Source organism: Papio anubis, chromosome 9 (genome assembly GCF_008728515.1).
Source record: "Papio anubis isolate 15944 chromosome 9, Panubis1.0, whole genome shotgun sequence".
Classification (NCBI taxonomy): domain Eukaryota; kingdom Metazoa; phylum Chordata; class Mammalia; order Primates; family Cercopithecidae; genus Papio; species Papio anubis.
The window spans coordinates 9,578,476-9,599,080 of NC_044984.1; the positions used below are offsets into that span (position 1 = coordinate 9,578,476).

Below are 20,605 nucleotides of genomic sequence, written 5' to 3' on the forward strand. Positions count from 1 at the left end.
TGACTGATGAAAGTTATGTTTATGACCCAAACATGTTCCAGAGGCTCTGGGTCAATATCTGAATATTTTCTGTAAGCCGGATATACTTGTTCCAACCAAGCAGCTGGGTCTTCACTGACTTCCTACCAGAGGTCATGGATGTTTTTTATTGAGGCTTTGCGGCTGAGGCACTCCCTTTCTTAGGAGTAATCCTGCAGTCAAGATATAACCTCATTATTGAGGTTTCATTTGAGTTTCACTAAGGAAATTGCCTCTGGGGTGTTGGAGGACCCAGCAGGGTCTTCCTGGTATAGCCTTCTGGCTCCATCATTAGCCTTGTCTAAAAATAACCCCCTTGCATCATAAAATTTAATAATGCTTGTACACCTGCTATCGTGGAATGATGAGTAGAAAAGTACTGGTGAATATTTCAGTCATCTCCTATGGATCATCCTTATAGGATGGACTTGAATTTTTTTCAATTTATTTAGTCAAAGATGGAAAATGGTGAATAACCAAAATAGTCCAGGAGCATGGCCCTGTGCGTTTAATCCTCCAGCAGAGAACTGGCATAACAGAAATTGTTCTGCCCCATGAGGGTGTATGCTCTGGCCAAATTTAGTTGCCCTGTCAGGTCTTAAAAGGGGAGCCTATTTCTTGGCTACCTTTAAAATGAGGAGGGGCCACCACACCCTGTACATCTGAATTGTCTGGATAATCCTCTGGTGGAGGGGGCAGAGGTGGGGCAACTCAGGATACTGTGCTGGTGCTGCAGCTGGGGCCTCCGTGGGAGCCTGCACAGGCACCAGAGCAGGCTGCAATGGGACAGGCACCTGCAAAGCCTCAGCATCATTTGCCTGTGGAGGGTTTATAGTTGACAAGATTATCCTGTCTCCTTCTGTTCCTCGTCAGTTGATGGAGAGTGAGGAGATTTTACCTGATTTGGTCCTATTTGCACCATCAGCTGGCAACCTTTCTGGGAAGGATGCTTATTATGTACCAACATAAAAGCTTGAATATAAGGTATGCAGTCCCAATTTCCTGATCTCAGATAGACACGTTCAAGCCGTATAACATTAAATTCAAAGAACCATGTCATGGCCACCTATCTTCCTCATGTATCATGTCCATTGGCCACACTGTGTTGCAGTAGATTATCTTTTTTGTCATAGGGTTATCACTGTAGGCTGACCAGTCAGCCAATGTGAACCACAGTGGGCTCTGAGAGGGCATTGATGAAAAAACCTCCCACGGTGGACACAAACAAAACACAACCAAAACAAATGAAGCACAAGCACTTTTCAAACCCAAGCTTTCACAAAGGAAGAGACTGGTGTGGAGTCACTATGAGTCATTTCTTCTACCAGTGGTACCACAAATGGTCCACAGGCCCAAATGGTAAAGAAAGTGGACTACTACTTTGCACCCCAGTAGACTTACCTGGTTATAGAGCTCATCAGCTCATCCAAAAAGCTAGTTTCCCAGCACTTTGGGAGGCTGAGGTGGACGGATCACAAGGTCAGGAGATGGAGACCATCCTGGCTAACACAGTGAAACCTCATCTCTACCAAAAATACAAAAAAAAATTAACCGGGCGTGGTGGCGGGCGCCTGGAGTCCCAGCTACTCGGGAGGCTGAGGCAGGAGGATGGCGTGATCCCGGGAGGTGGAGCTTGCAGTGAGCCGAGAGCGCACCACTGCACTCCAGCCTGGGCGACAGAGCAAGACTCCATCTCAAAAAAAAAAAAAAAAAAATAGCTAGTTTCCTTTCACCAACTAAAAGTGAAAGTAGGCAGTCAGCACTGATTGGGGGAAAGGAGGAAGTTTCCCTGAAGCAGAAAGAGTTTTGGCAGCCTCTCTTTGGCAGACTTTGGGGCGGTCTCTGCAGTTCCCTTCTGCCATGAGTAGCCAGTGCCACGGAACATTTGCTGCTAACCTCTGGTAATGTCGGTGAGTTAGCCCTGACCTGCTGCCGCCATCAATTGCTCCACCTCTTGGGAACCAGGAAGTCGTCCCAACAACACGGATGAGTTAGCCCTGGTATGATGCTGTGACCAATTGCTTTGTCTGTTGGGAGCTGACAGGGTGCAAACAGCCCAGAGCACACGGCTTCTGGCTGGGCTTGCCCAACTTTGTAACCAAACCCAGATCTAGGCCACTTGTTGCTTGAAAGCCAAAAGTCTAGAGACAAATGTTGGTGAAAGGGAAAGTTAGCTATGTTCAGGAAGCCAAAAACTCGAGGGAGACTGTGAACTCATCTTCAAAGACCACCTCTCTGATCCGGGAGGTTTTAAGGGAAATTAGGAGCAGTGCAAACAATGATCGAAGCATTTCACAAAAAGGTTTTGTTACTAAGCCTGACCTAACCTGAAAACAGCCTTAGCTTTTTTTTCTCTCTCTGTTTTTAGACACAGGGTCTCACTTTGTCACCCAGGCTGGAGTGCAGTGATTTTATCTTGGCTCAGTGCAGCCTTGACCTCCTGGACTCAAGTGATCCTCCTGAGTAGATAAGATGACAGGCATGTACCACCATACCTAGCTATTATTATTATTAATTGTTATTATTATTTTAGTTTTTGTAGAGGCAGGGTCTTGCTTTTTTGCACAGGCTGGTTTCATCCTCCTGGTCTCAAGCAATCCTCCTACCGCAGCCTCCTGAAGTTTTGGGAATAACAGTCTGAACCACCGTACCTGGCTGATCAAAGCATTCTTGTGAAACATGTGCAGTCTCAGGCAGGCAGGCAGGCAATCGCTGTTTTCTTGGTCAATGTTGTATGACCTGCAGGTACCATCAGGCTATTCTTATCAAGCCACTCAGCCCATTCCCAGAGTTGTTTGTCAGTGTATTTTCTTTGATCTCTGCTGAAGATCCTGTATTTCGGAGGCTGTCTTTAATGAATAATCTATAGTCTCAAGAAAAGCAGTAACTATATTCAAGCAAACAAGCTTTTCTCTAACATGGAGTCAGTACTGTTCCAGTTTTATCCAATAGTGCATACAATTTAGAAGCCGTGAGGAACATTCTGATTATGACCAACTTCGAAGATGTAATGTCAGTCCATTCTGGCCAATGTGGAAACAGGTTCTGTGGTCTTTCCGTATCTTTCAGTGTTCTCAGAACCAAGTTTCAGTAGCCTTAATATTTCATTACTTTTGAGAAAAAAAAAAAGTTGCCCTCTGACTTCATGCCAGAAAAAGTGCTAAGGATTTTATATTATCTCCTTAAATCCTCACAGCAATGTTGATAGACTGAGTCAATCCATCAGAATTGGGTTTGCCTGTGATGGAAAACTCACACTCCCTTGCCCCCTTACGAACAAAGTCTGAAGGCAAACTATGCAAAATGATGAATAGCTCTGCTAGCATAAGTCATCTAGGTTCTGTCTATCTTTTGGCATTTCCACTGTTTAATATATCACTTCCTCCTGATGGTTTAAGATCACTGTTTAGCCCCAGGCATCATGTTTCATTCTAGTCTTGAAGAAGTCAGGCAGGACAGAAATGGATGTGCCCTTATTCTTTAAGAATACTTCTTGAAAGTGCCATATGGGACTCTGCCTTCCACTGCTTGATCAGAACTCAGTTACAGGGCCACACCTAGCTGCAAGGGAGGGTGGAAAACATATTCTCCATTCCAGGCAGCCAAATGCATGGTTTTTTTTTTTTTTAAAAAAAAGGAAGAAGGATATTGGAGGAAAGTTCCACAGAGGTGTTAGAAATACCATTTTGCAGATGAGAAATCAGGTGCAAGGAAATTGAGCTCTGACCTTTGAAGGAGCATAAAGAACTAGTCAGTAATTCCTGTGTTCTTTTCCGGTGAATTCACAGCTGGAGTCACCCCAGCAGTGGCATCTGGCATCAGGGGAGTTCCCACAAGGGAGTACCCCAAGCCATCCCAAGATGGGACCCATTGGAATCCCAAAGAAAGAAGCACTAGACACCAGGGTGATCAGTTCAAAGCATTTATTATGAGAACTTAGGTAGAAACTGGGTTTCACCATATCCTCCAGATAGACAGTTAGGGAAAGAGGTGCTACCTAGTGAGGTCTGCAGCACGAGGATCAGGGAATGGAGCTGATGAGAGATTAAGGCATTTGGCTCAGGGCCTGGCCAGTTCCTCTCAGTGTTTGGGGCAACAACTTAAACACCTTTGTAGGTGTCTGGGAATGTTCAAAGCCTAACCTCGGGTTCCAGCCTGCAGGGCAAATTGTGCAGCTACTGGGGTCACAGAACAGTTGAGGCATGCTGTGTTTCTTGGTTAGGACAGAAAAAGGGAAAACAGAGCACCCTTCAGCTACTATGTGGTAGGGGGGACAAAGTTTCAGAATGATTTTTAAAAATAAATTAAAATGGACTTCAGTTATTCCAACAATAACATAACTTGCTCTATGGCAATCTGATGTGCTTTCTTACATGATGGGGACTGTAGTCAGCAGCACTCCGCTGTATGTAACCCACAGCCCACCTTCTTATGCTCTCATTCATAATCCAAATACACCCACGGGAGTGTGGCGAGGTGACCCTGTGAATTTCGGCCAACACGTGTGGAGATGGAAAAGCAAACTGAAAACCAAATCTGATGCTGCTCTGCCACCCTGCTCTCCTCTTGTGTCTGTGAAATCTTTCCTGAAACCTCAAGGAGATGCTTCCAGAACTGTTCCTGTCACTTGGGCTTACCCCTAGTATAGAGACTGACAGCCAACAGTCTCCTAGGGAGATAAGAGACAAGAAGCCTAAGGTATCTTCCAAGATCAAATCTCCCTCCTTAGTCCTAATCCAAAGTTGTCCATCCCATTAAACCAAAGGTGGGAGAGTCTACTATGGAGTGGCCTCATTGATATCCAGACAAACAACTAGAATAAGCTTTAGGTGGGGTGCGGTGGCTCAAGCCTGTAATCCCAGCACTTTGGGAGGCCGAGACGGGCGGATCACGAGGTCAGGAGATCGAGACCATCCTGGCTAACACGGTGAAACCCCGTCTCTACTAAAAAAAAATACAAAAAACTAGCCGGGCGAGGTGGCGGGCACCTGTAGTCCCAGCTACTCGGGAGGCTGAGGCAGGAGAATGGCGTGAACCCGGGAGGCGGAGCTTGCAGTGAGCTGAGATCTGGCCACTGCACTCCAGCCTGGGCGACAGAGCGAGACTCCGTCTCAAAAAAAATTAAAAAAAAAGCTTTAGCCCCCAGTTCTAAATATTCACAGTGACTCACAAGTGGTTCGTAGATAGACCCAGCTTCTTCAGGTGGACTTTGGTGCTTGTGCCTCGGTTGACCTTGTTAACCACAAAGTGACTGCTACATGTCTCAATCAATTACAGGTTTATTTAACCAAAGTTGAAGACATGCTGGGTCCCTGTACTGCCTTCTTCCCTGTTGGTCTCCTGAAAGCCTCTGCTTAAGGAGGGCTCCATGACCATCTTTAGCATCTCAGGGTGAATTAAATCCCCGCCTTCTAAGGGCATTTTCCTGTGAAGCTTTGTTCTCTGTGACATAAGGGGAGAGGGACTTTTAGAGAACCTGGGGTGGGGGGTTTAGAGGAGATGGGACATTCTCAGGGGATTTCCCTCTCCCCAGAGCTCCATCTCTCCATGAAACAAGCAAACAGAAAGCACCCAGCCCAGCGCACAGCACACAGTCAGTGCTCATGAAGCGTTGGTTCCCTGTCTGCCTACTGCAGTTGGTACAAACAACACTCAGGGTGCCAAGCTTCAGTTTGGTGAAGAAAAGCATAGCCCACATTCCAGTTCCCGGGCCTTGTCCTCAAGGCTAAGGGCAGCTCAGGCCCTGGCATTGTTTGTGCTGAGGACAGGCCAGCATGTCCTGTGCCTAGTGGTCTCCAGAAATGCTGTTGCCTGCCTGCTGCCACTCTGCATCTCAAGCTTATCCCCCCACACCTTGCCAAAGCCCACTCCATCTCCCTCTCCTCCCAATCCACCTGGAGCTCCACCTCTCATCTTTCCTTCCCATTGCGGGGCGGGTGACGATCTGCAGGCCTCCCCGAGAGAGAACTGCCCCTACCCTGCCTGAGATCCTCAAAGCCAGGGGCACTGATGCAGCACTCAGCTCTGAGAGGATGGACTGGGATCTTCCCTTGATGCCTTCTGGGGTCTGAGGATAAAGACGGAGGGAGGAACTGAGCTGAGCAGAAACTGGAAAAGGAAAAGCTCATGGCTCAGAGCTAAAGAATCACAACCCAGTGAGCAGAGGACCCTGTCCCCATAGGAAAAGACATGTTCTGTTATGGGCGGGTCTGGAGTTCAGGAAGGATTCAGGCTCAGTAGGAACTCTGGCTCACTGCCCTCTGCTTGGGAGAGCAAACCCTCCTAGGTGAGGTTTCCTCTCTGTGCCTTTACTCCAGGGAGCTGGTGTTAGAATCAAGGGCACCATCAAAATAGGATGCCACAGACATCTCAGCTGTGCCAAACTAATGCCCAAAGGCCCAGCTATTGCAGCTGGGGGTGGGAGGAGGGGCTTCCTCACAGGCCCACCCTGCCCTTTATGGCACAGCCCAGGACCCTTAGGTCAAAGCTGGCTCTGCCCAGTCTCAAAGCGCCATCTTATCTGTTTCTTTATTTGTAACTCACAACAGGCCTCTGAGTCAGGCAGGGCATATGTCACTCCTATTTCATAGAAAGAGAGACTGAGGCATGGGGTACTGTAAGTGACTTGGGCCAGAGGGTAAGTGATTTGGAGTCAGGACTCAGATCTCCTTGGATCCACACCAGATATCCTCCCACACAGAACCCTCTCCCTAATCTTAACACGTCCATGGCGCCGTGGCTTCATCAGCCATCACAGGAAAATGAGGCCACAGAAATTGCATGCATGTTCATGTGTGTGTGTGCCTGTGTGTGTGTACGCATGTTCATGTGTTTGTGCATGTGTGATGCCTTACTTGCTGAGGGAAGGGGAGGAGGGTTGTCAGTCCTGATGATTTTCTCTATCTTGAATATTGTAGGTGCTTTTCCCAGGATAGCCAGATAACCAGGGTGTGTCAGGAGAGGTCTCAGAATGAGGCCTATGAAGTGAAGACGAACAATGACACAGAGGCCTGCAGTGAGCCCAACCTGCTCTCCACAGAGATGTGAGCTCTGCTGTCCCTCTGCCCAGGCCGGCTTTGGTGTGGAGATGGGTCTGGGGAAGCAGGGGCAGGTCCTCAAGATCCCTCCTCTGGGCATGATTTGTAGGAGGAGGGGAGATCACAGAGAAAACACCTGCACAGCCTCTGTCATCTTCTTAGTGTCATCTTAGAGTGGAAAGGGAGCCCCCATCTCTCTCTCTCTGTCACACACACACACACAGTCATACACACACACACACACACACACACACACACACACACACACTCACACAGAGCCCTTTTTAGTTTGGACTTTCCTGACCAGGAAAATATCTAAACATGATTTCTTAAACTTTTTAGGCTGTAACCAACAGACATAAATGTATTTTCTGGTGACACTGAGTGCACAAATATATATATTGACAATTACACAAGTGTTTCATGACACTACTTAAAATAAAGCTGCCCAGAAGAGGGCACTGGTGGCAAATGTAGACCTGAGATTATTTTATCCTTGCTGGAATTTTTGGAATATTTTAGCTGCACATCTAGATGCATTAGAAGATTGTGGCATCCATTTGGCTTTTAAATGCCAGCTATGAGAGAGGAGGTGGCCACAGCCCTGGCTGAAGGGCAGAAGGAAAAAGGGAAAATTCTCCTCCAAGGGAGCAGACCAGTGTTGCTTAGACCCTAGCTCTGATCACCCTTCTCTCAAAACTCTGCCTCCGAGCCTCATCCTCAGGTTGATCTCTTCTGCCCTTGACTGCTCTGTTCCCAGATATACTGGGTTGAAAAAATTCATGCCCACCCAGAACCCGGAAAGTGACCTTGTTTGAAAATAGGGTCTTTGCAGATGTTACCAAGGTAAAGGGAGCTCACAGTGGATTAGAGTGGGGCCTACCTAGTCTAACGATTGCCGGCTTTATTGAGAAGAGAACACACACACCCACACACACACACACCCACACACGCACACACACACACGAATTTGCCCTGTGAAAATGGAGGCAGAGCTTAGAGTGGCCTGGATCTGTGCGTTGTCTCAGTTCTGGGCGCTTCCATGAGCCTGCAGAGAGATTGCAGGGTCTTCCTGAACATTGCCTGAGGAGGAAAGAGGGCCTCAGAGGATTGCCCCGATATCGCCCCTCCCTCCTCCTAAACTCTACTGGGCTCTCCCAATGCCCCAGGAAGGCTTCCTTGCTAACTTCTGCCCTGCAAGTTGACCCCTGCCTTTTCAAGTGCCACCTGCCCCTGTGAACTTGAATGGATTGCACCGTTCTTTGCATAAGAACAGAAACATCTGCCTGGGGTGCAGCTTGTCCTAGTGGCTGGGACTTCCCTGACACACAGCTCCCCTTATCTGCTGTGGAGCGGTCTCACTGACATCTGGGCAAACAACTGGAAGAAACTTCATCCCCCGTTCTACAGGTTCACAGTGACTGGCAGCTGGTGTTGAGACAGACCCACCTTCTGCAGGTGAACTTTGGTGCTGGCCTTGGTTGTCCTTTTATAGACACTACCTATTGTAAGCGGCATGATTTTCACCCTCCTGCCCCACCAGTGCAGCAGCGCATTTTTTGTTCTTTACATTTTACTTACTTTGTATTCATGTTATTTCTTGTTCAATTGAAGATGTACTTCTTCCTGGGTGTGCCTGTGGCACAAGAGGCTTTCTGAAAGAAGCTGCTCAGGCGACTCAGCCTGGAAGCTGGGGCAGGCTGCAAGGGTGTGTCTTCCTGAGCCCTCAGTATGGCATCTGTGAGGGACTGGATGGGCTCTGGGGGCTCATTCTTCACTCCTTCCAGAGCTGAAACCAGAATGAGGCCAATTCAGACTCTGGACCCTAAGCACCGCCTCTTCAACCCCCTTTTTCCCACCCCACACCAAGTCAGCGTTGCACAGCTCTGCTTAGCATCATGTTTCCACTATAAAAGCAATACTTGTTTCACTGTAGGAAATGTTTAAAACACAATTTTTTTTTAAAGAAAAGAAGAAAAATCACTCACCCCAGAGATAACACTGCTAATATTTGGTAGCTGTCCTTGCATACTGTTTTTAAAACAAAACAAAACAAAAAAACAACAAAAAACAACAACAAAAAAACCTAATGTTGACAGATTTTTTTTTTTCACAAAATGGAACTAACAATTGTTTTCATTCCATAATATATTCCTCTATACAGCATAACAGGCAATCACATGATTCTACCATAACTTTTTTTTAAAAAAACAGGGCCTCAACCAGTCACCCACGCTAAAGTATAATAGCGTGATTATATCTCACTGCAGCCTCAACCTTCTGGGCTCGGGCGATCCTCCTACCTCAGCCTCCTGAGTCGTTGGGACTATAGGTGTGAGCCACCACATCTGACTAATTCTATCATAATTTTTTTGGTGAGTCCCCTATTTCTGAATAATTAGATTCTTTGTAATCTTTCACTGTTATAAAAAAGTAATCATAAATTCATTCAGCAACTATGTATTGAGGACTTACTATCACCAGGCACGAAGACAAGAAAGATTCCCACCCTCAAGAAGTTAACATTCTGGTGGAGGAAAGACAAATCAGCAGTTAAATGCAAATTAAGTAAAAGGGAGGAAGTTGAGGGGAGTGCTGAGACCGAATGGGGAGGAGCCCTTAGACAGGCCCATCAGGGGATATGTTTCTGAGAAGGTGACGTTCCAGCTTGCACCCGAAGTTGAGAGCCAGCCTACGAACACGCAGGGCAAGGGCAGGAGACTTCCACATGGTAGGCGGGGGGGTCTCTTTGTGTTGTAGAAAGTACCAGTGTGACTGCAGTTCCCAGAGGGGCAGGAAATGGTGTAGGCTAAGGGTGAGAGGTCTCAGAGGCCAGGACATTCTGAGTCTGGTGAGTGAGAATATGGGAGCAGACTAAGACCCTAAGAGCAGTAGGGAGCTGCTGTGGGGTTTAAAGCAAGGAGTGGTGTGGTCCAACATGCATGTTCTAAAAAGAATCTGGCTGCTAAGAGCAGAATCGTGTAGAGAAGAGGAAGAGGGTGTTGGGAGGCTGTTAAAGTGATCCCGTTAGGGAATGGTGAGGATGTAGAGTAGGATGGGAACAGACGAAATGGAGACAGGAAATTCCTTAGCATGTAAAGGGTAAAGACGAGAAAGAATCTTGGCTCAACAAAACTTGTTTGTTTTAGGCCTTCAAACCCGTCCATGTCTATAGCATCATGTTCGTTTCATTCACTTAGAACACAAGAACGGGGCTGAAGCTCTAACAGAAAAGACAGAAGACCTTTGAGAAAGAATTTCTTGAACACAAGGTTTCTGGGGCATTAAATATGAGTATAAGTGCTGCTAGATTACCCTTCTGGGGAAGACTTCCTCCTGTCTAGAGTACTTAGGCATCATTATCAAAGGCAGGGTGGGACGAAGAAAGCAAGGTGAGTGCTCTGGTAGACTGAGGAGTCTGGGATATGCAGGGGGGACTTCAGGTGTGAAAGCAAGGAGAGAAGGCTTCAGAAGTACTCAATGTCAGGGTCAGAACTGAAGCCAGGTTGCAACCCAAAGGGGACAGACGGCCCTGCCAGTTATTGGTGCTTCAAAGGTGGCACGGCTGCTCTCGGAGAAGCAACTGACTATTTCAGTTTTCCCTGACCACAGCTATAAGGACACTCCCTACCTGCCACCCTCCATATCATCCCCCACCCATACCTAGACACCTGAATCAAGGCAAGCTCAGCACATTATATGCATCTTTATTCAATAATGACAACAGTGTTCAAGATCAGTGCTGTTACTCTCATGACACAGATGAAGAAAAGCCTAGAGATGAAGTCACGTGCCCAAGTCCGCAGGGTCCTGACTCATGGAGCTGGTATGGAAACTGATCTGACCTGTTCTGGAGCCCCTAATTTTCCATTTCACCACTGACTTGGAGGAGAGAAAGGACCCTGAAATACCGTTTAGTGCAATACTTGACTCTCTAGACAAAGAACTGGGAATGACATATAGAAGCAATAAGGACTTCTCCTCTGCAGAGGTCTGCTAGGCATTTTCTCTGAGGAATCAACCGTTCACCATTCTCTCAAAAGCAGCTTATGCAAAATATGATCTCTTAGCAGGCACAGTATTCATTACCCTGATGAGGTTCAAATCAGAAGGCAAACACCTCAAGGACGAGTGTTTGTTTGCAACAAAAAAAGGCAACAACAGCACCCTGGACACTCATATCGGGACATTTCCATGTGCAAACGCATCCTTAAGCGCAGAGGGACTCCGAAGATGATATACAAAAGCAAACTTTCTTTCTGTTTTGTCTCTGCATCAAAGGAAGGAAATTGTCACATGGAAAACAGGAACAAATACTTTATAACCCATTTCTGCTTGGTCCTAGAATGAACTGACTATCCTCACACCCTATCACAAGCACTATTCACCCCTCTCTTTCTGCTTAGAGGAGTTAAAGACTGTGCTTCAGGGAGCTCCCATCCCGCTCAAAGTAAAACCCTCTATCTTGACTGCCTAGAAGACCCAAGAGATTCTTTCCTCACTGCTCTTCTCTCATCTCATCTCCTGCTCTTCCTTCTGCTCCCTCCATGATCATCATACTGGCTTCTTGATCCTTGAACATGCCAAGGACTCTTCCCTTAGAGAGCCATAGAGTTCCCTTTCTCCTTTCCTTCAAGGTGTCAAAGAAAATACTGTTTCAGGACCCTCCAAGTTTATTGCACCCACAAGGATGTTAAGCTCCAAGACTGAGTCACACCACCTGTTTCCAATTCTGCTTCTCAGATTAAAGAGGAACTCTCTTCCCCATTGTTCCTCTTCCGTGAATGACTAGGAGAGACCAGAGACCAGGCCTTCCCCACTACCAAACCCAGATCTTTGTTGTAGATTAACTGACTCCTTTATTATCCTGTACCTAACTCAGACGAGATGACACCCGAGATGCCAAGACTGTTAAATCTTCAGTGAGGAATGTTAAATCTACCTTTCCCCAAAGAAAAAGACCACCTGGACTAATTAGATCATTTAAACGATGCATTAAGCCTTACATGGAAAGATGCTGAAATTCTGCTAGGCTTTCCCAAGCTTCCTCTGTATAAAGGATCCCAAACTTCACTTTGGAATACAGACTTCCATTCTGTGGAATCTGGGCTTCCCAGACAGGCCTGTCCTCAACATTTGTGCTTAAATCAACTCTTTAAGGTAAATTCTGACCTTCTTGCATCCTTTAGTTTAACACGGGTCTCTGGTGACACACCTCCTTATTGGAGAGGACATCTCTGTCGCCTCACCCTCATACACTGCTCAGCTCCTCCCCTTGCTTTATTTTCTCCATGGTGCTTCTCTGACATGTATGCCCTTGTTGAGGGCCTGCTCCCTCTCCTGGTTAGAATGTAAGTTGCACGAAGCCAGGGACATCAGCTTAATTCAGTGCAGCATCCCCAGGGCTTAGAGAATCACCTGGCACACAGGAGGTTTTCAATAATTCAGAAACAAATTTGTGTAAACTGCAAGAGTGGGAGTCGGCAGAAGTGCATTCTGTATAAAACACAGGTATTGGTGTTTGGCTATTGGTGCTAAGGAAGGCTGTGAATGGTGAGTTCAAGTTTTGCTTCTGATATACGTTGGAAATATCGACTCCTCTTTCTCTGTAGCCACAATGCCCACTCCCTACCTCTTTTCTTTCTCAGGACTTTGGGAACATTCAAGAACAATGTAGGGAACACGGGCTGTGGGAAGAGCCCGAATTGGAGATTCTCCTACTTTCCCAGTCATTCTCTATGTGACCTCGGACAAATGGCTCAGCCTCTGAAACGGGTAGGGCTGGAAGTTAGGATGGGTAAATGAGAGTGAACTGGCAATCTCTGGTGTCTGGATGAGTTGCTCAGGCCCTTTCTATTCTATACAATCTTGGAATCTCTTTTATCTTAGAAATTTATGCCTAATTTGCATTTTACTCTATAATTTGTCCACTACAATTTTAAAAAATGTTCCAATTTTAAAAGAATTTTAGAAATATGCACCAAAATATTTATAGATGAAACAATAAGAAGTCTGGGATCTGATTCACAATAATCCTGGCAGGGAGACAATGTAGGTAAGGAGACAGAAAAACACGGGTGGTGTGAGTTACTGTGGTGGGGAATGGGCACATGGGAGTTTGTGACACCATTCTCTATACTTCTGTAGAGCACTGAAAACACAACTGAAAATCTTTGCAGCCATCAGAAAAAACAAGATCGTGTATTTTTAAGGGACATGGATGGAACTAGTGTCGATTATACTTAGCAAACTAACAGGGGAACAGAAAACCAAATACTGCTTGATCTCACTTATAAGTGGGAGCTAAATGAGAACAAATGGACACATGGAGGGGAACAACACACACTGGGGCCTATCAAACGGTGGAAGGTGGGAGGAGGAGAAAGAGGACCAAGAAGAATAACTGTTGGGTACTAGGCTTAGTACCTGGGTGATGAAATAATCTGTACAACAAACCCCCATGACACATGTTTCCCTACATAACAAGCTTGCACATGTACCAATAAACTTAAAATAAAAATAAATCAATTAAAAGAAAAAAAAATCTTAAACCACCTAGAGAAAAAAGATCACCTACAAAGGAACAAAAATTAGAATGACTCCAGGCTTCTTAACACCAACAAAGAAAGCCAGAAAACCACATTGTATGATATCTTCAAAGTGCAAAGGGGAAACAATTGTCACTCTAGAATTGAGTCACCAGTACAGTGATCTTTCAAGAATGACAATAAGATAACATTTCAAACAAAAACTAAGGGAGCACACCATCAAGATAATAGCACTAAAGAAACTTTTAAAAGATGACTCTGCGATGAAGAGAAGTGGGCCCCATGGGATGGTCAGACATGCAACAAGAAATGTAAGATGTATTAAGATGTATGTAAGAATGTATGTAAATCTAAACAGTTTGTATGAAATGATAGCAGTCATAGCCTCTGATAATGGTTTGGCTGTGTCCCCACCCAAAATCTCATCTTGAATTGTAATCCCCCTAATCCCAGGTGTCAAGGGAGCAATCAGGTGGAGGTAATTGGATCATGGGGGCGGTTTCCTCCATGCTGTTCTCATGATAGTGAGTTCTCATGAGGTCTGTTGGTTTTATAAGGGGGAATTTCCCTGCTCTTGCTAGCAATTCCACCTGCCGCCTTGCGAAGAAGGTGCCTTGCTTCCTCTTCACCTTCCATCATGATTGTAAGTTTCCTGCCTCCCCAGCCATGCAGAAACCATGCAGAACTGTGAGTCAATTAGACCTCTTTCCTTTGTAAATTACACAGTCTCTTCATAGCAGTGTGAGAATGAACTAATACAGCCTCTAATTTCTGGGCTAGATAGAACTAAAATATTGGCCATCAAAAGCCTGTAGTTGGGAAGGACAGTGATTGGAATGAATGTCAAGACAGGACAGAAGGTTATAATGTGATTTTACTTCACACTCTGTTAAGTTTAGAATGCATGATAAAAGTCTACTTTTTGGTACCTAGCCCAGAGAAACCTCCACAATTGTGTATAAGGAGGCATATTTCAAATGTTCTGGGGGACAAGGGGAGGGACAGCATCAGGAAAAATAACTAATGCATGCTGGGCTTAATACCTAGGTGATGTGTTGATAGGTGTAGCAAACCACCATGACACACATTTACCTATTTAACAAACCTGCACATCCTGCACATGTACCCCAGAACTTAATATAAAAATAAAAAAAGTTCATGCTGTGCTACCTGAATAGTAACATACTTTGAACAACTTCAGTGTTCATCTACATGGGAAATGATTTATAAACTCTAGAATATCAATACCATGGAACACTACTGGGAATGCAGTAGATCCGTCAGAACCAGCATATCAGTGGGAAACAAACAAGTTCCAGAAACTTTTCATACACATATTTATAAATATCCCTTATGAACATCAGTGCAAAAATCCTCAGCAAAATACTAGCTAACCAAATTCAACAGCGTATCAAAAAGATAATACACCATGATCAAGTGAGCTCCATACCAGGGATTCAGAGTTGATTTAACATACACAAGTCAGGTCAGGCACAGTGGCTCATGCCTGTAATCCTAGCACATTGGGAAGACAGGGCGGGTGGAACACTTGAGGGCAGGAGTTCAAGACCAGCCTGGCCAACATGGCAAAACCCTGACTCTACTAAAAATACAAATAAATTGGTTGGGCATGGTGGCACACACCTGCAATCCCTGCTACTTGTGGGTCTGAGGTATGAATATCCTTTTAACCCAGGAGGTGGAGGTTGCAATGAGCCAAGATCACACCTTTGTACTCCAGACTGGGTGACAGAGCAAGAATCTGTCCCCCACCCCCAAAAAATATATGAGTTAATAAATGTGATACACCACATAAACAGATGTAAAAGCAAAAATCTATGTCAACAGACACAGAAAAAGCATTTGATAAAAATCCAACATTTCTTTATTATTAAGACCCTCAGCAAAATTAGCATGGAAGGGACAAACTTAAGGTAATAGAAGCCATCCATGACAGACCCATAGCCAACATTATACTAAACAGGGAAAAGTGGAAAGCATTTCCTTTGAGAACTGGAGCAACATAAGGATACTCACTTTCACCATTTCTATTCAGCATAGTACTGGAAGTCCTAGCTAGCACAATTAGACAAGAGAATGAAATAAATGGGATCTCAATTGGTAAAGAGGAAGTCAAACTGTTGCTGTTTGTTGATGATATGATCGTATACCTAGAAAACCCTAAAGACTCATCCAAAAAGCTCCTGTATCTGATAAATGAATTCAGTAAAGTTTCAGGGTACAAGATCAATGTACACAAATCAGTAGCACTGCTATACACCAACAGTGACTAAGCTGAGAATCAAATCAAGAACTCTACCCCTTTTACGACAGCTTAGAAAAAAAAACAAACTTAGGAATATACCTAATCAAAGTGGTGAAAGATCTCTGCAAGGCAAACTATAAAACAGCCCTGAAAAAAATCGTAGATGACACAAACAAATGGAAATGCATCCCATGCTCATACATGGTAGAATAAATATTGTAAAAATGACCATACTTCCAAAAGCAATCTATAAATTCAGTGCTCCATCCGGATTATTTTCTCCACCCAAATACCAGCATCATTCTTCACAGAACTGGAAAAAAAATCCTAAAGTTCATATGGAACAAAAAAAGAGCCTGCATAGTCAAAGCAAGACTAAACAAAAAGAACAAATCTGGAAATATCACATTACCCAACATCAAACTATACTATAAGGCTATAGTTACCAAAACAGCATGATACTAGTATAAAAACAGGTGCATAGACCAATGGAACAGAATAAAACCCAGAAATAAAGCCAAATACAGCTAACTGATCTTCAACAAAGCCAACAACATAACATGGGGAAAGGACACCCTAACCAACAAATGGTGCTGAGATAATTGGCAAGCCACATGTAGAAGAATGAAACTGGATGGTCATCTTTCACCTTATACAAAATCAACTCAAGATGGATCAAAGACTTATATCTAAGACCTGAAACCATAAAAATTCTGGAAGGTAACAGAAAAATTCTTCCAGACTTTGACCTCGGCAAAGGGTCATGACCAAGAACCTAAATCCAAATACAACAAAAACAAAGATAAATAGATGAGACTTAATTAAACTAAAAAAGCTTCTGCACAGAAAAAGAAATAATCAGCAGAGTAAACAGACAACCCACAGAGTGGAAGAAAATATTTGCAAACTACATATCCAAAAAAGGACTAATATCTAGAATCTACCAGGAACTCAAACCAGCAAGAAAAAACAATCCCATCAAAAAGGGAGTTAAGGACATGAATAGACAATTCTGAAAGGAAGATATACAAATGGCCATCAAACATATGAGAAAATGCTCAATATCACTAATTATCAGGGAAATGCAAATCAAAATCACAGATACCACCTTACTTCTGCAAGAAAGGCCAAAATTTAAAAATAAAAATACAGTAGATGTTGGTGTGGATGTGGTGAAAAGGAAACACTTTTACACTACCGGTGGAAATGTAAACTAGTACAATCATGATGGAGAACCTTATGGAGATTCCTTAAAGAACTAAAAGTAGAGTTACCACTTGACCCAGCAATCCCACTACTGGGTATCTACCCTCCTCAAAAGAAGTCTTTATATGAAAAAGACACTTGCACACGTGTTTATAGCAGCATAATTTACAGTTGCAAAAATATGGAACCAACCTAAATGCCCATCAACCAATGAATGAATTAAGGAATTGTGGGGTGTGTGTGTGTGTGTATATGTATATATGTGTATATATATGCACCATATGTATATATGTGTGTGTGTGTATATACACGTATATATATACACACACACATATATACACACACACACATCATAGATTACTGCTCAGCCATAGAAATGTAAAAAATTAATGGCATTCACAGCAACCTGGATGCAGTTGAGACCATTATTCTAAGTGAAGTAACTCAGGAATGGAAAACCAAACATCATATGTTCTCACTTATAAGTGGGAGTTAAGCTATGAGGATGCAGAGACATAAGAAAGATACACTGAACTCTGGAGACTTGGGGGGAAGGGCGGGAGGGTGGTGAGGGATAAAAGACTATACATTTGATGCAGTGTACACTGCTTGGGTGATGAGTGCACCAAAATCTCAGAAATCACCACTAAAGAATGTATCCATCTAACCAAACACAGCCTGTTCCCCCCAAATTATTGAAATACTACTAATAAATAAAAATTGTATGTGTATACGTGTATTTATAGAATATATACAAAGACAAAGAACACAGGACTCTACAGCAAACAGGCAGGGGCGGAGGGCAGAGGAGCGAGGTGGAGTGGGGTAAGTGCAACTTTACCCTTGTTGATCACATTTCTACTTTTTGCAAAGACACTGTATTTGTGTATTTTCTTCTGTAAATATAAATTAATGTTAGAAGAGTTCAATGCAATAAAAAAGTAAAAACTGCAAGTTTATTAAGAGCAGGGGTGTGTCTATCTTGAACGCCATCGCACTGTAAGCACTTATAGCACATTATAAATGTCCATGGACTGGAAGGCAAGATCCCCAAAATATTAGCAGTCTTTTTCTCTCACTAGTGGGACAATGTTTAATTTATTTGTTCCAACTACTTTTCTCCATTTTCGACTTGTCTATATGACATTGATAATGGTAAAAATAAAATGATGAACCATGTTCTTAAGAAATGTCTTCATCCCCCGTTCTCTGTCGCCCCACCCCCTAGTGTCACCCAGAACCCAGGTGCAAGGCCCAGACTCACCATCCCCTATCAGCTGCATATCCTCATCGTGGGTCTGGTGGATGTTCAGCTGTTTGACTGTGAATCCTAAAGACAGGACCGATGGAAAGTCCCTCCAGACTTCCTGGACTTTGAGGCCATCCATTTCCCCAGGCTCAGTAGTGAACAAGGAAATTTGTAAACACCTTCTAGCAAGGGATATATCCAAGAGAAGCTTTGCAGCCTAGAAGTCAGTGTCTTAGTAAAATAACAATCCTCGCGTGGCTGTGACCCAAAAATTACTGTCAGCAGGCGACAAGCAGAGCATGAGCCCAGCATGGTAAACTGCATAGGTTCCTACACCAGTAGAAAGATGAACAAAGGGCACTAGGCAGTTAATTAGCACAAATAAAATACACATTGCCAATAAACAGAAGAAATATTTAACCTTGCTGCTGATAAAACAATATGAATCAAAATAACAACAGGATACTATGTTTCACCTATTAGACTGGTAACGATTTTTTTTTTTTTTTTTTTTTGAGACAAGGTCTCCTTCTGTCACACAGGCATGAGTGCAGTGGCGTGATTATGGCCCACTACAGCCTCAAACTCCTTGGTCAAGCAATCCTCCTGCCTCAGTCTCTTGAGTGACTGGGACTACAAGCATGTGACATGGTGCCCAGCTAATTATTAATTTATTACAATTTTTAACTTTTTGTAGAGATGAAGTCTTACTATGTAGCCCAGGCTGGTCTCAACTCCTCACTTCAAGTGACCCTACAACTTCAGCTTCCCAAAATGCTGGGATTACCAGCATGAGCCGCCAGATCTGGCTTCAAACAGGCATTGAGCCACCACACCTCATAGTGATTAAAAAATATTACCCAGGGTTGACAAATGTCTGTAGAACTCAATACTCGCATACAGTACTGGTGGGAGTAGAAAATAATTCAGCCTTTTTACAGAGCAGTTTGGCAATAAGCATCAAAATCTTTAAAACTGTGCATATCCTTTGGGTATAACAATTTGACTTGAAATGTATCATAATGCAATAATCATGATGGTGTGCCGAGATTTAACCACTGCATCCCTGCTTGCAGAAACAAACAATGACACAGTCTCAATATTCAAAATTATGGTCTGATTAAAGTGTTTCATAAATTCATCCATACAATAGAATCCATATTTTGTAGTCATTAAAAATCATGTTGAAGAATATACAATGGTATGTGTTTGTGATACAGCAAGGTTATGCACGTGTGCACATGTGTATTATTTTCTTAGGAAAAAGACTCCAGAATGTTCGAACTGGTTACATCCAAATGGTGGAATTTGAGGCTTTTTAAATTTTCTTTTGCCAATCTGAATTTTTTTAGTTTTCTTAACATTAACACACTGCTATTGTAATTTAAAACAAAAATATTTTGGAAAATGTATGGGGTCCCAGTGGATCGATAATTTCTCCCATTTCAGACGTACACTGTTCTCATCCTCACAGAGCCTAGCCCCATGTGGGTCGGCATTGGGAAACCCCACAGAGCTGGGGTAAAGGAGCGTTGCTCGCTCTCCCTCCCCTGAGCCTTTTTAAAGCAGAACTTGAGGCCTGTTCACAGGTCAGCCGCTCCCATCAAGGCGAGCCTGGAATGGGAGGGGACCTGCTCCATCCCTCCATGGTCAGGCTTGGCCCTTTAGCAGAAGACCAAAGCTAAGAAGAGCTCCCTGCTGAAGAGGGGAGGGAGGAGTCCCCAGGCAAAGCTGCCTTAACTACAAAATTCACTTCAGGAAGATCTGCAGTCTCTTTAGGAAGCCAAAGCTCTGTGAAGTAACTGCCTCACAAGCAGAGTTTGGCCTGTGTGGACCTGTGGAGTCAAAGAGGGGCGGTGCTGACCAGGAGAGGAGCCACTGGAGCCCTGCTGAAGATCTCTTGGCAGCCACGGCCTCTCTGCCGTCCCCAGCAGCAGCAGTGCACCTTCAGGCAGCTCCGACTGCTGGACCCTGCAGACTCAGGCCCCGCCCCTCTGCAGCAGGAAGTTTATTGCTCCTGGGAACCCACAGGATGTGAGAGAAAACAACTCCGTGGGACTGGCAGCCTTGGGTTTGGAAGTTGGACCTGGCACCCACTGGCTTCACTTTCTGGTGTGTAGAGTGGAAGGCAAACCGGCCCGACCTCCCACACATGATGGCATGACACCCATGGGTAATGGGTGGAAAACTGCATTGTACTGTGCTCCATCTGTGTGAGGGATTCATGGTATTAGAATGACTCAGGCGAGCTCTTAAGCTACTTGCTAAGCCCTTAAATGTT

At 44.3% G+C, this 20,605-nt stretch overlaps 1 protein-coding gene and 1 long non-coding RNA gene across 5 annotated transcripts in view; one reads left to right on the forward strand and one right to left on the reverse strand.

Annotated features, from left to right (window-relative positions):
- Window positions 1–20,605, forward strand: part of LOC101000295 (ovostatin) — a 161,157-nt gene that overhangs the window by 10,523 nt on the left and 130,029 nt on the right. The gene's annotated exons all lie outside the window — the stretch shown is intronic.
- LOC103875608 lies at window positions 5,280–18,862 on the reverse strand. 2 transcript variants are annotated; one of them, XR_004175994.1, is made up of 3 exons: window positions 18,340–18,862; window positions 8,637–8,844; window positions 5,280–8,138 (listed from the first exon to the last, which is right to left on the reverse strand). It is a non-coding gene; the product is annotated as an uncharacterized LOC103875608 (long non-coding RNA). The 2 variants fall into 2 exon arrangements; XR_004175993.1 differs by lacking the exon at window positions 18,340–18,862 and having other exon boundaries at window positions 8,637–9,340.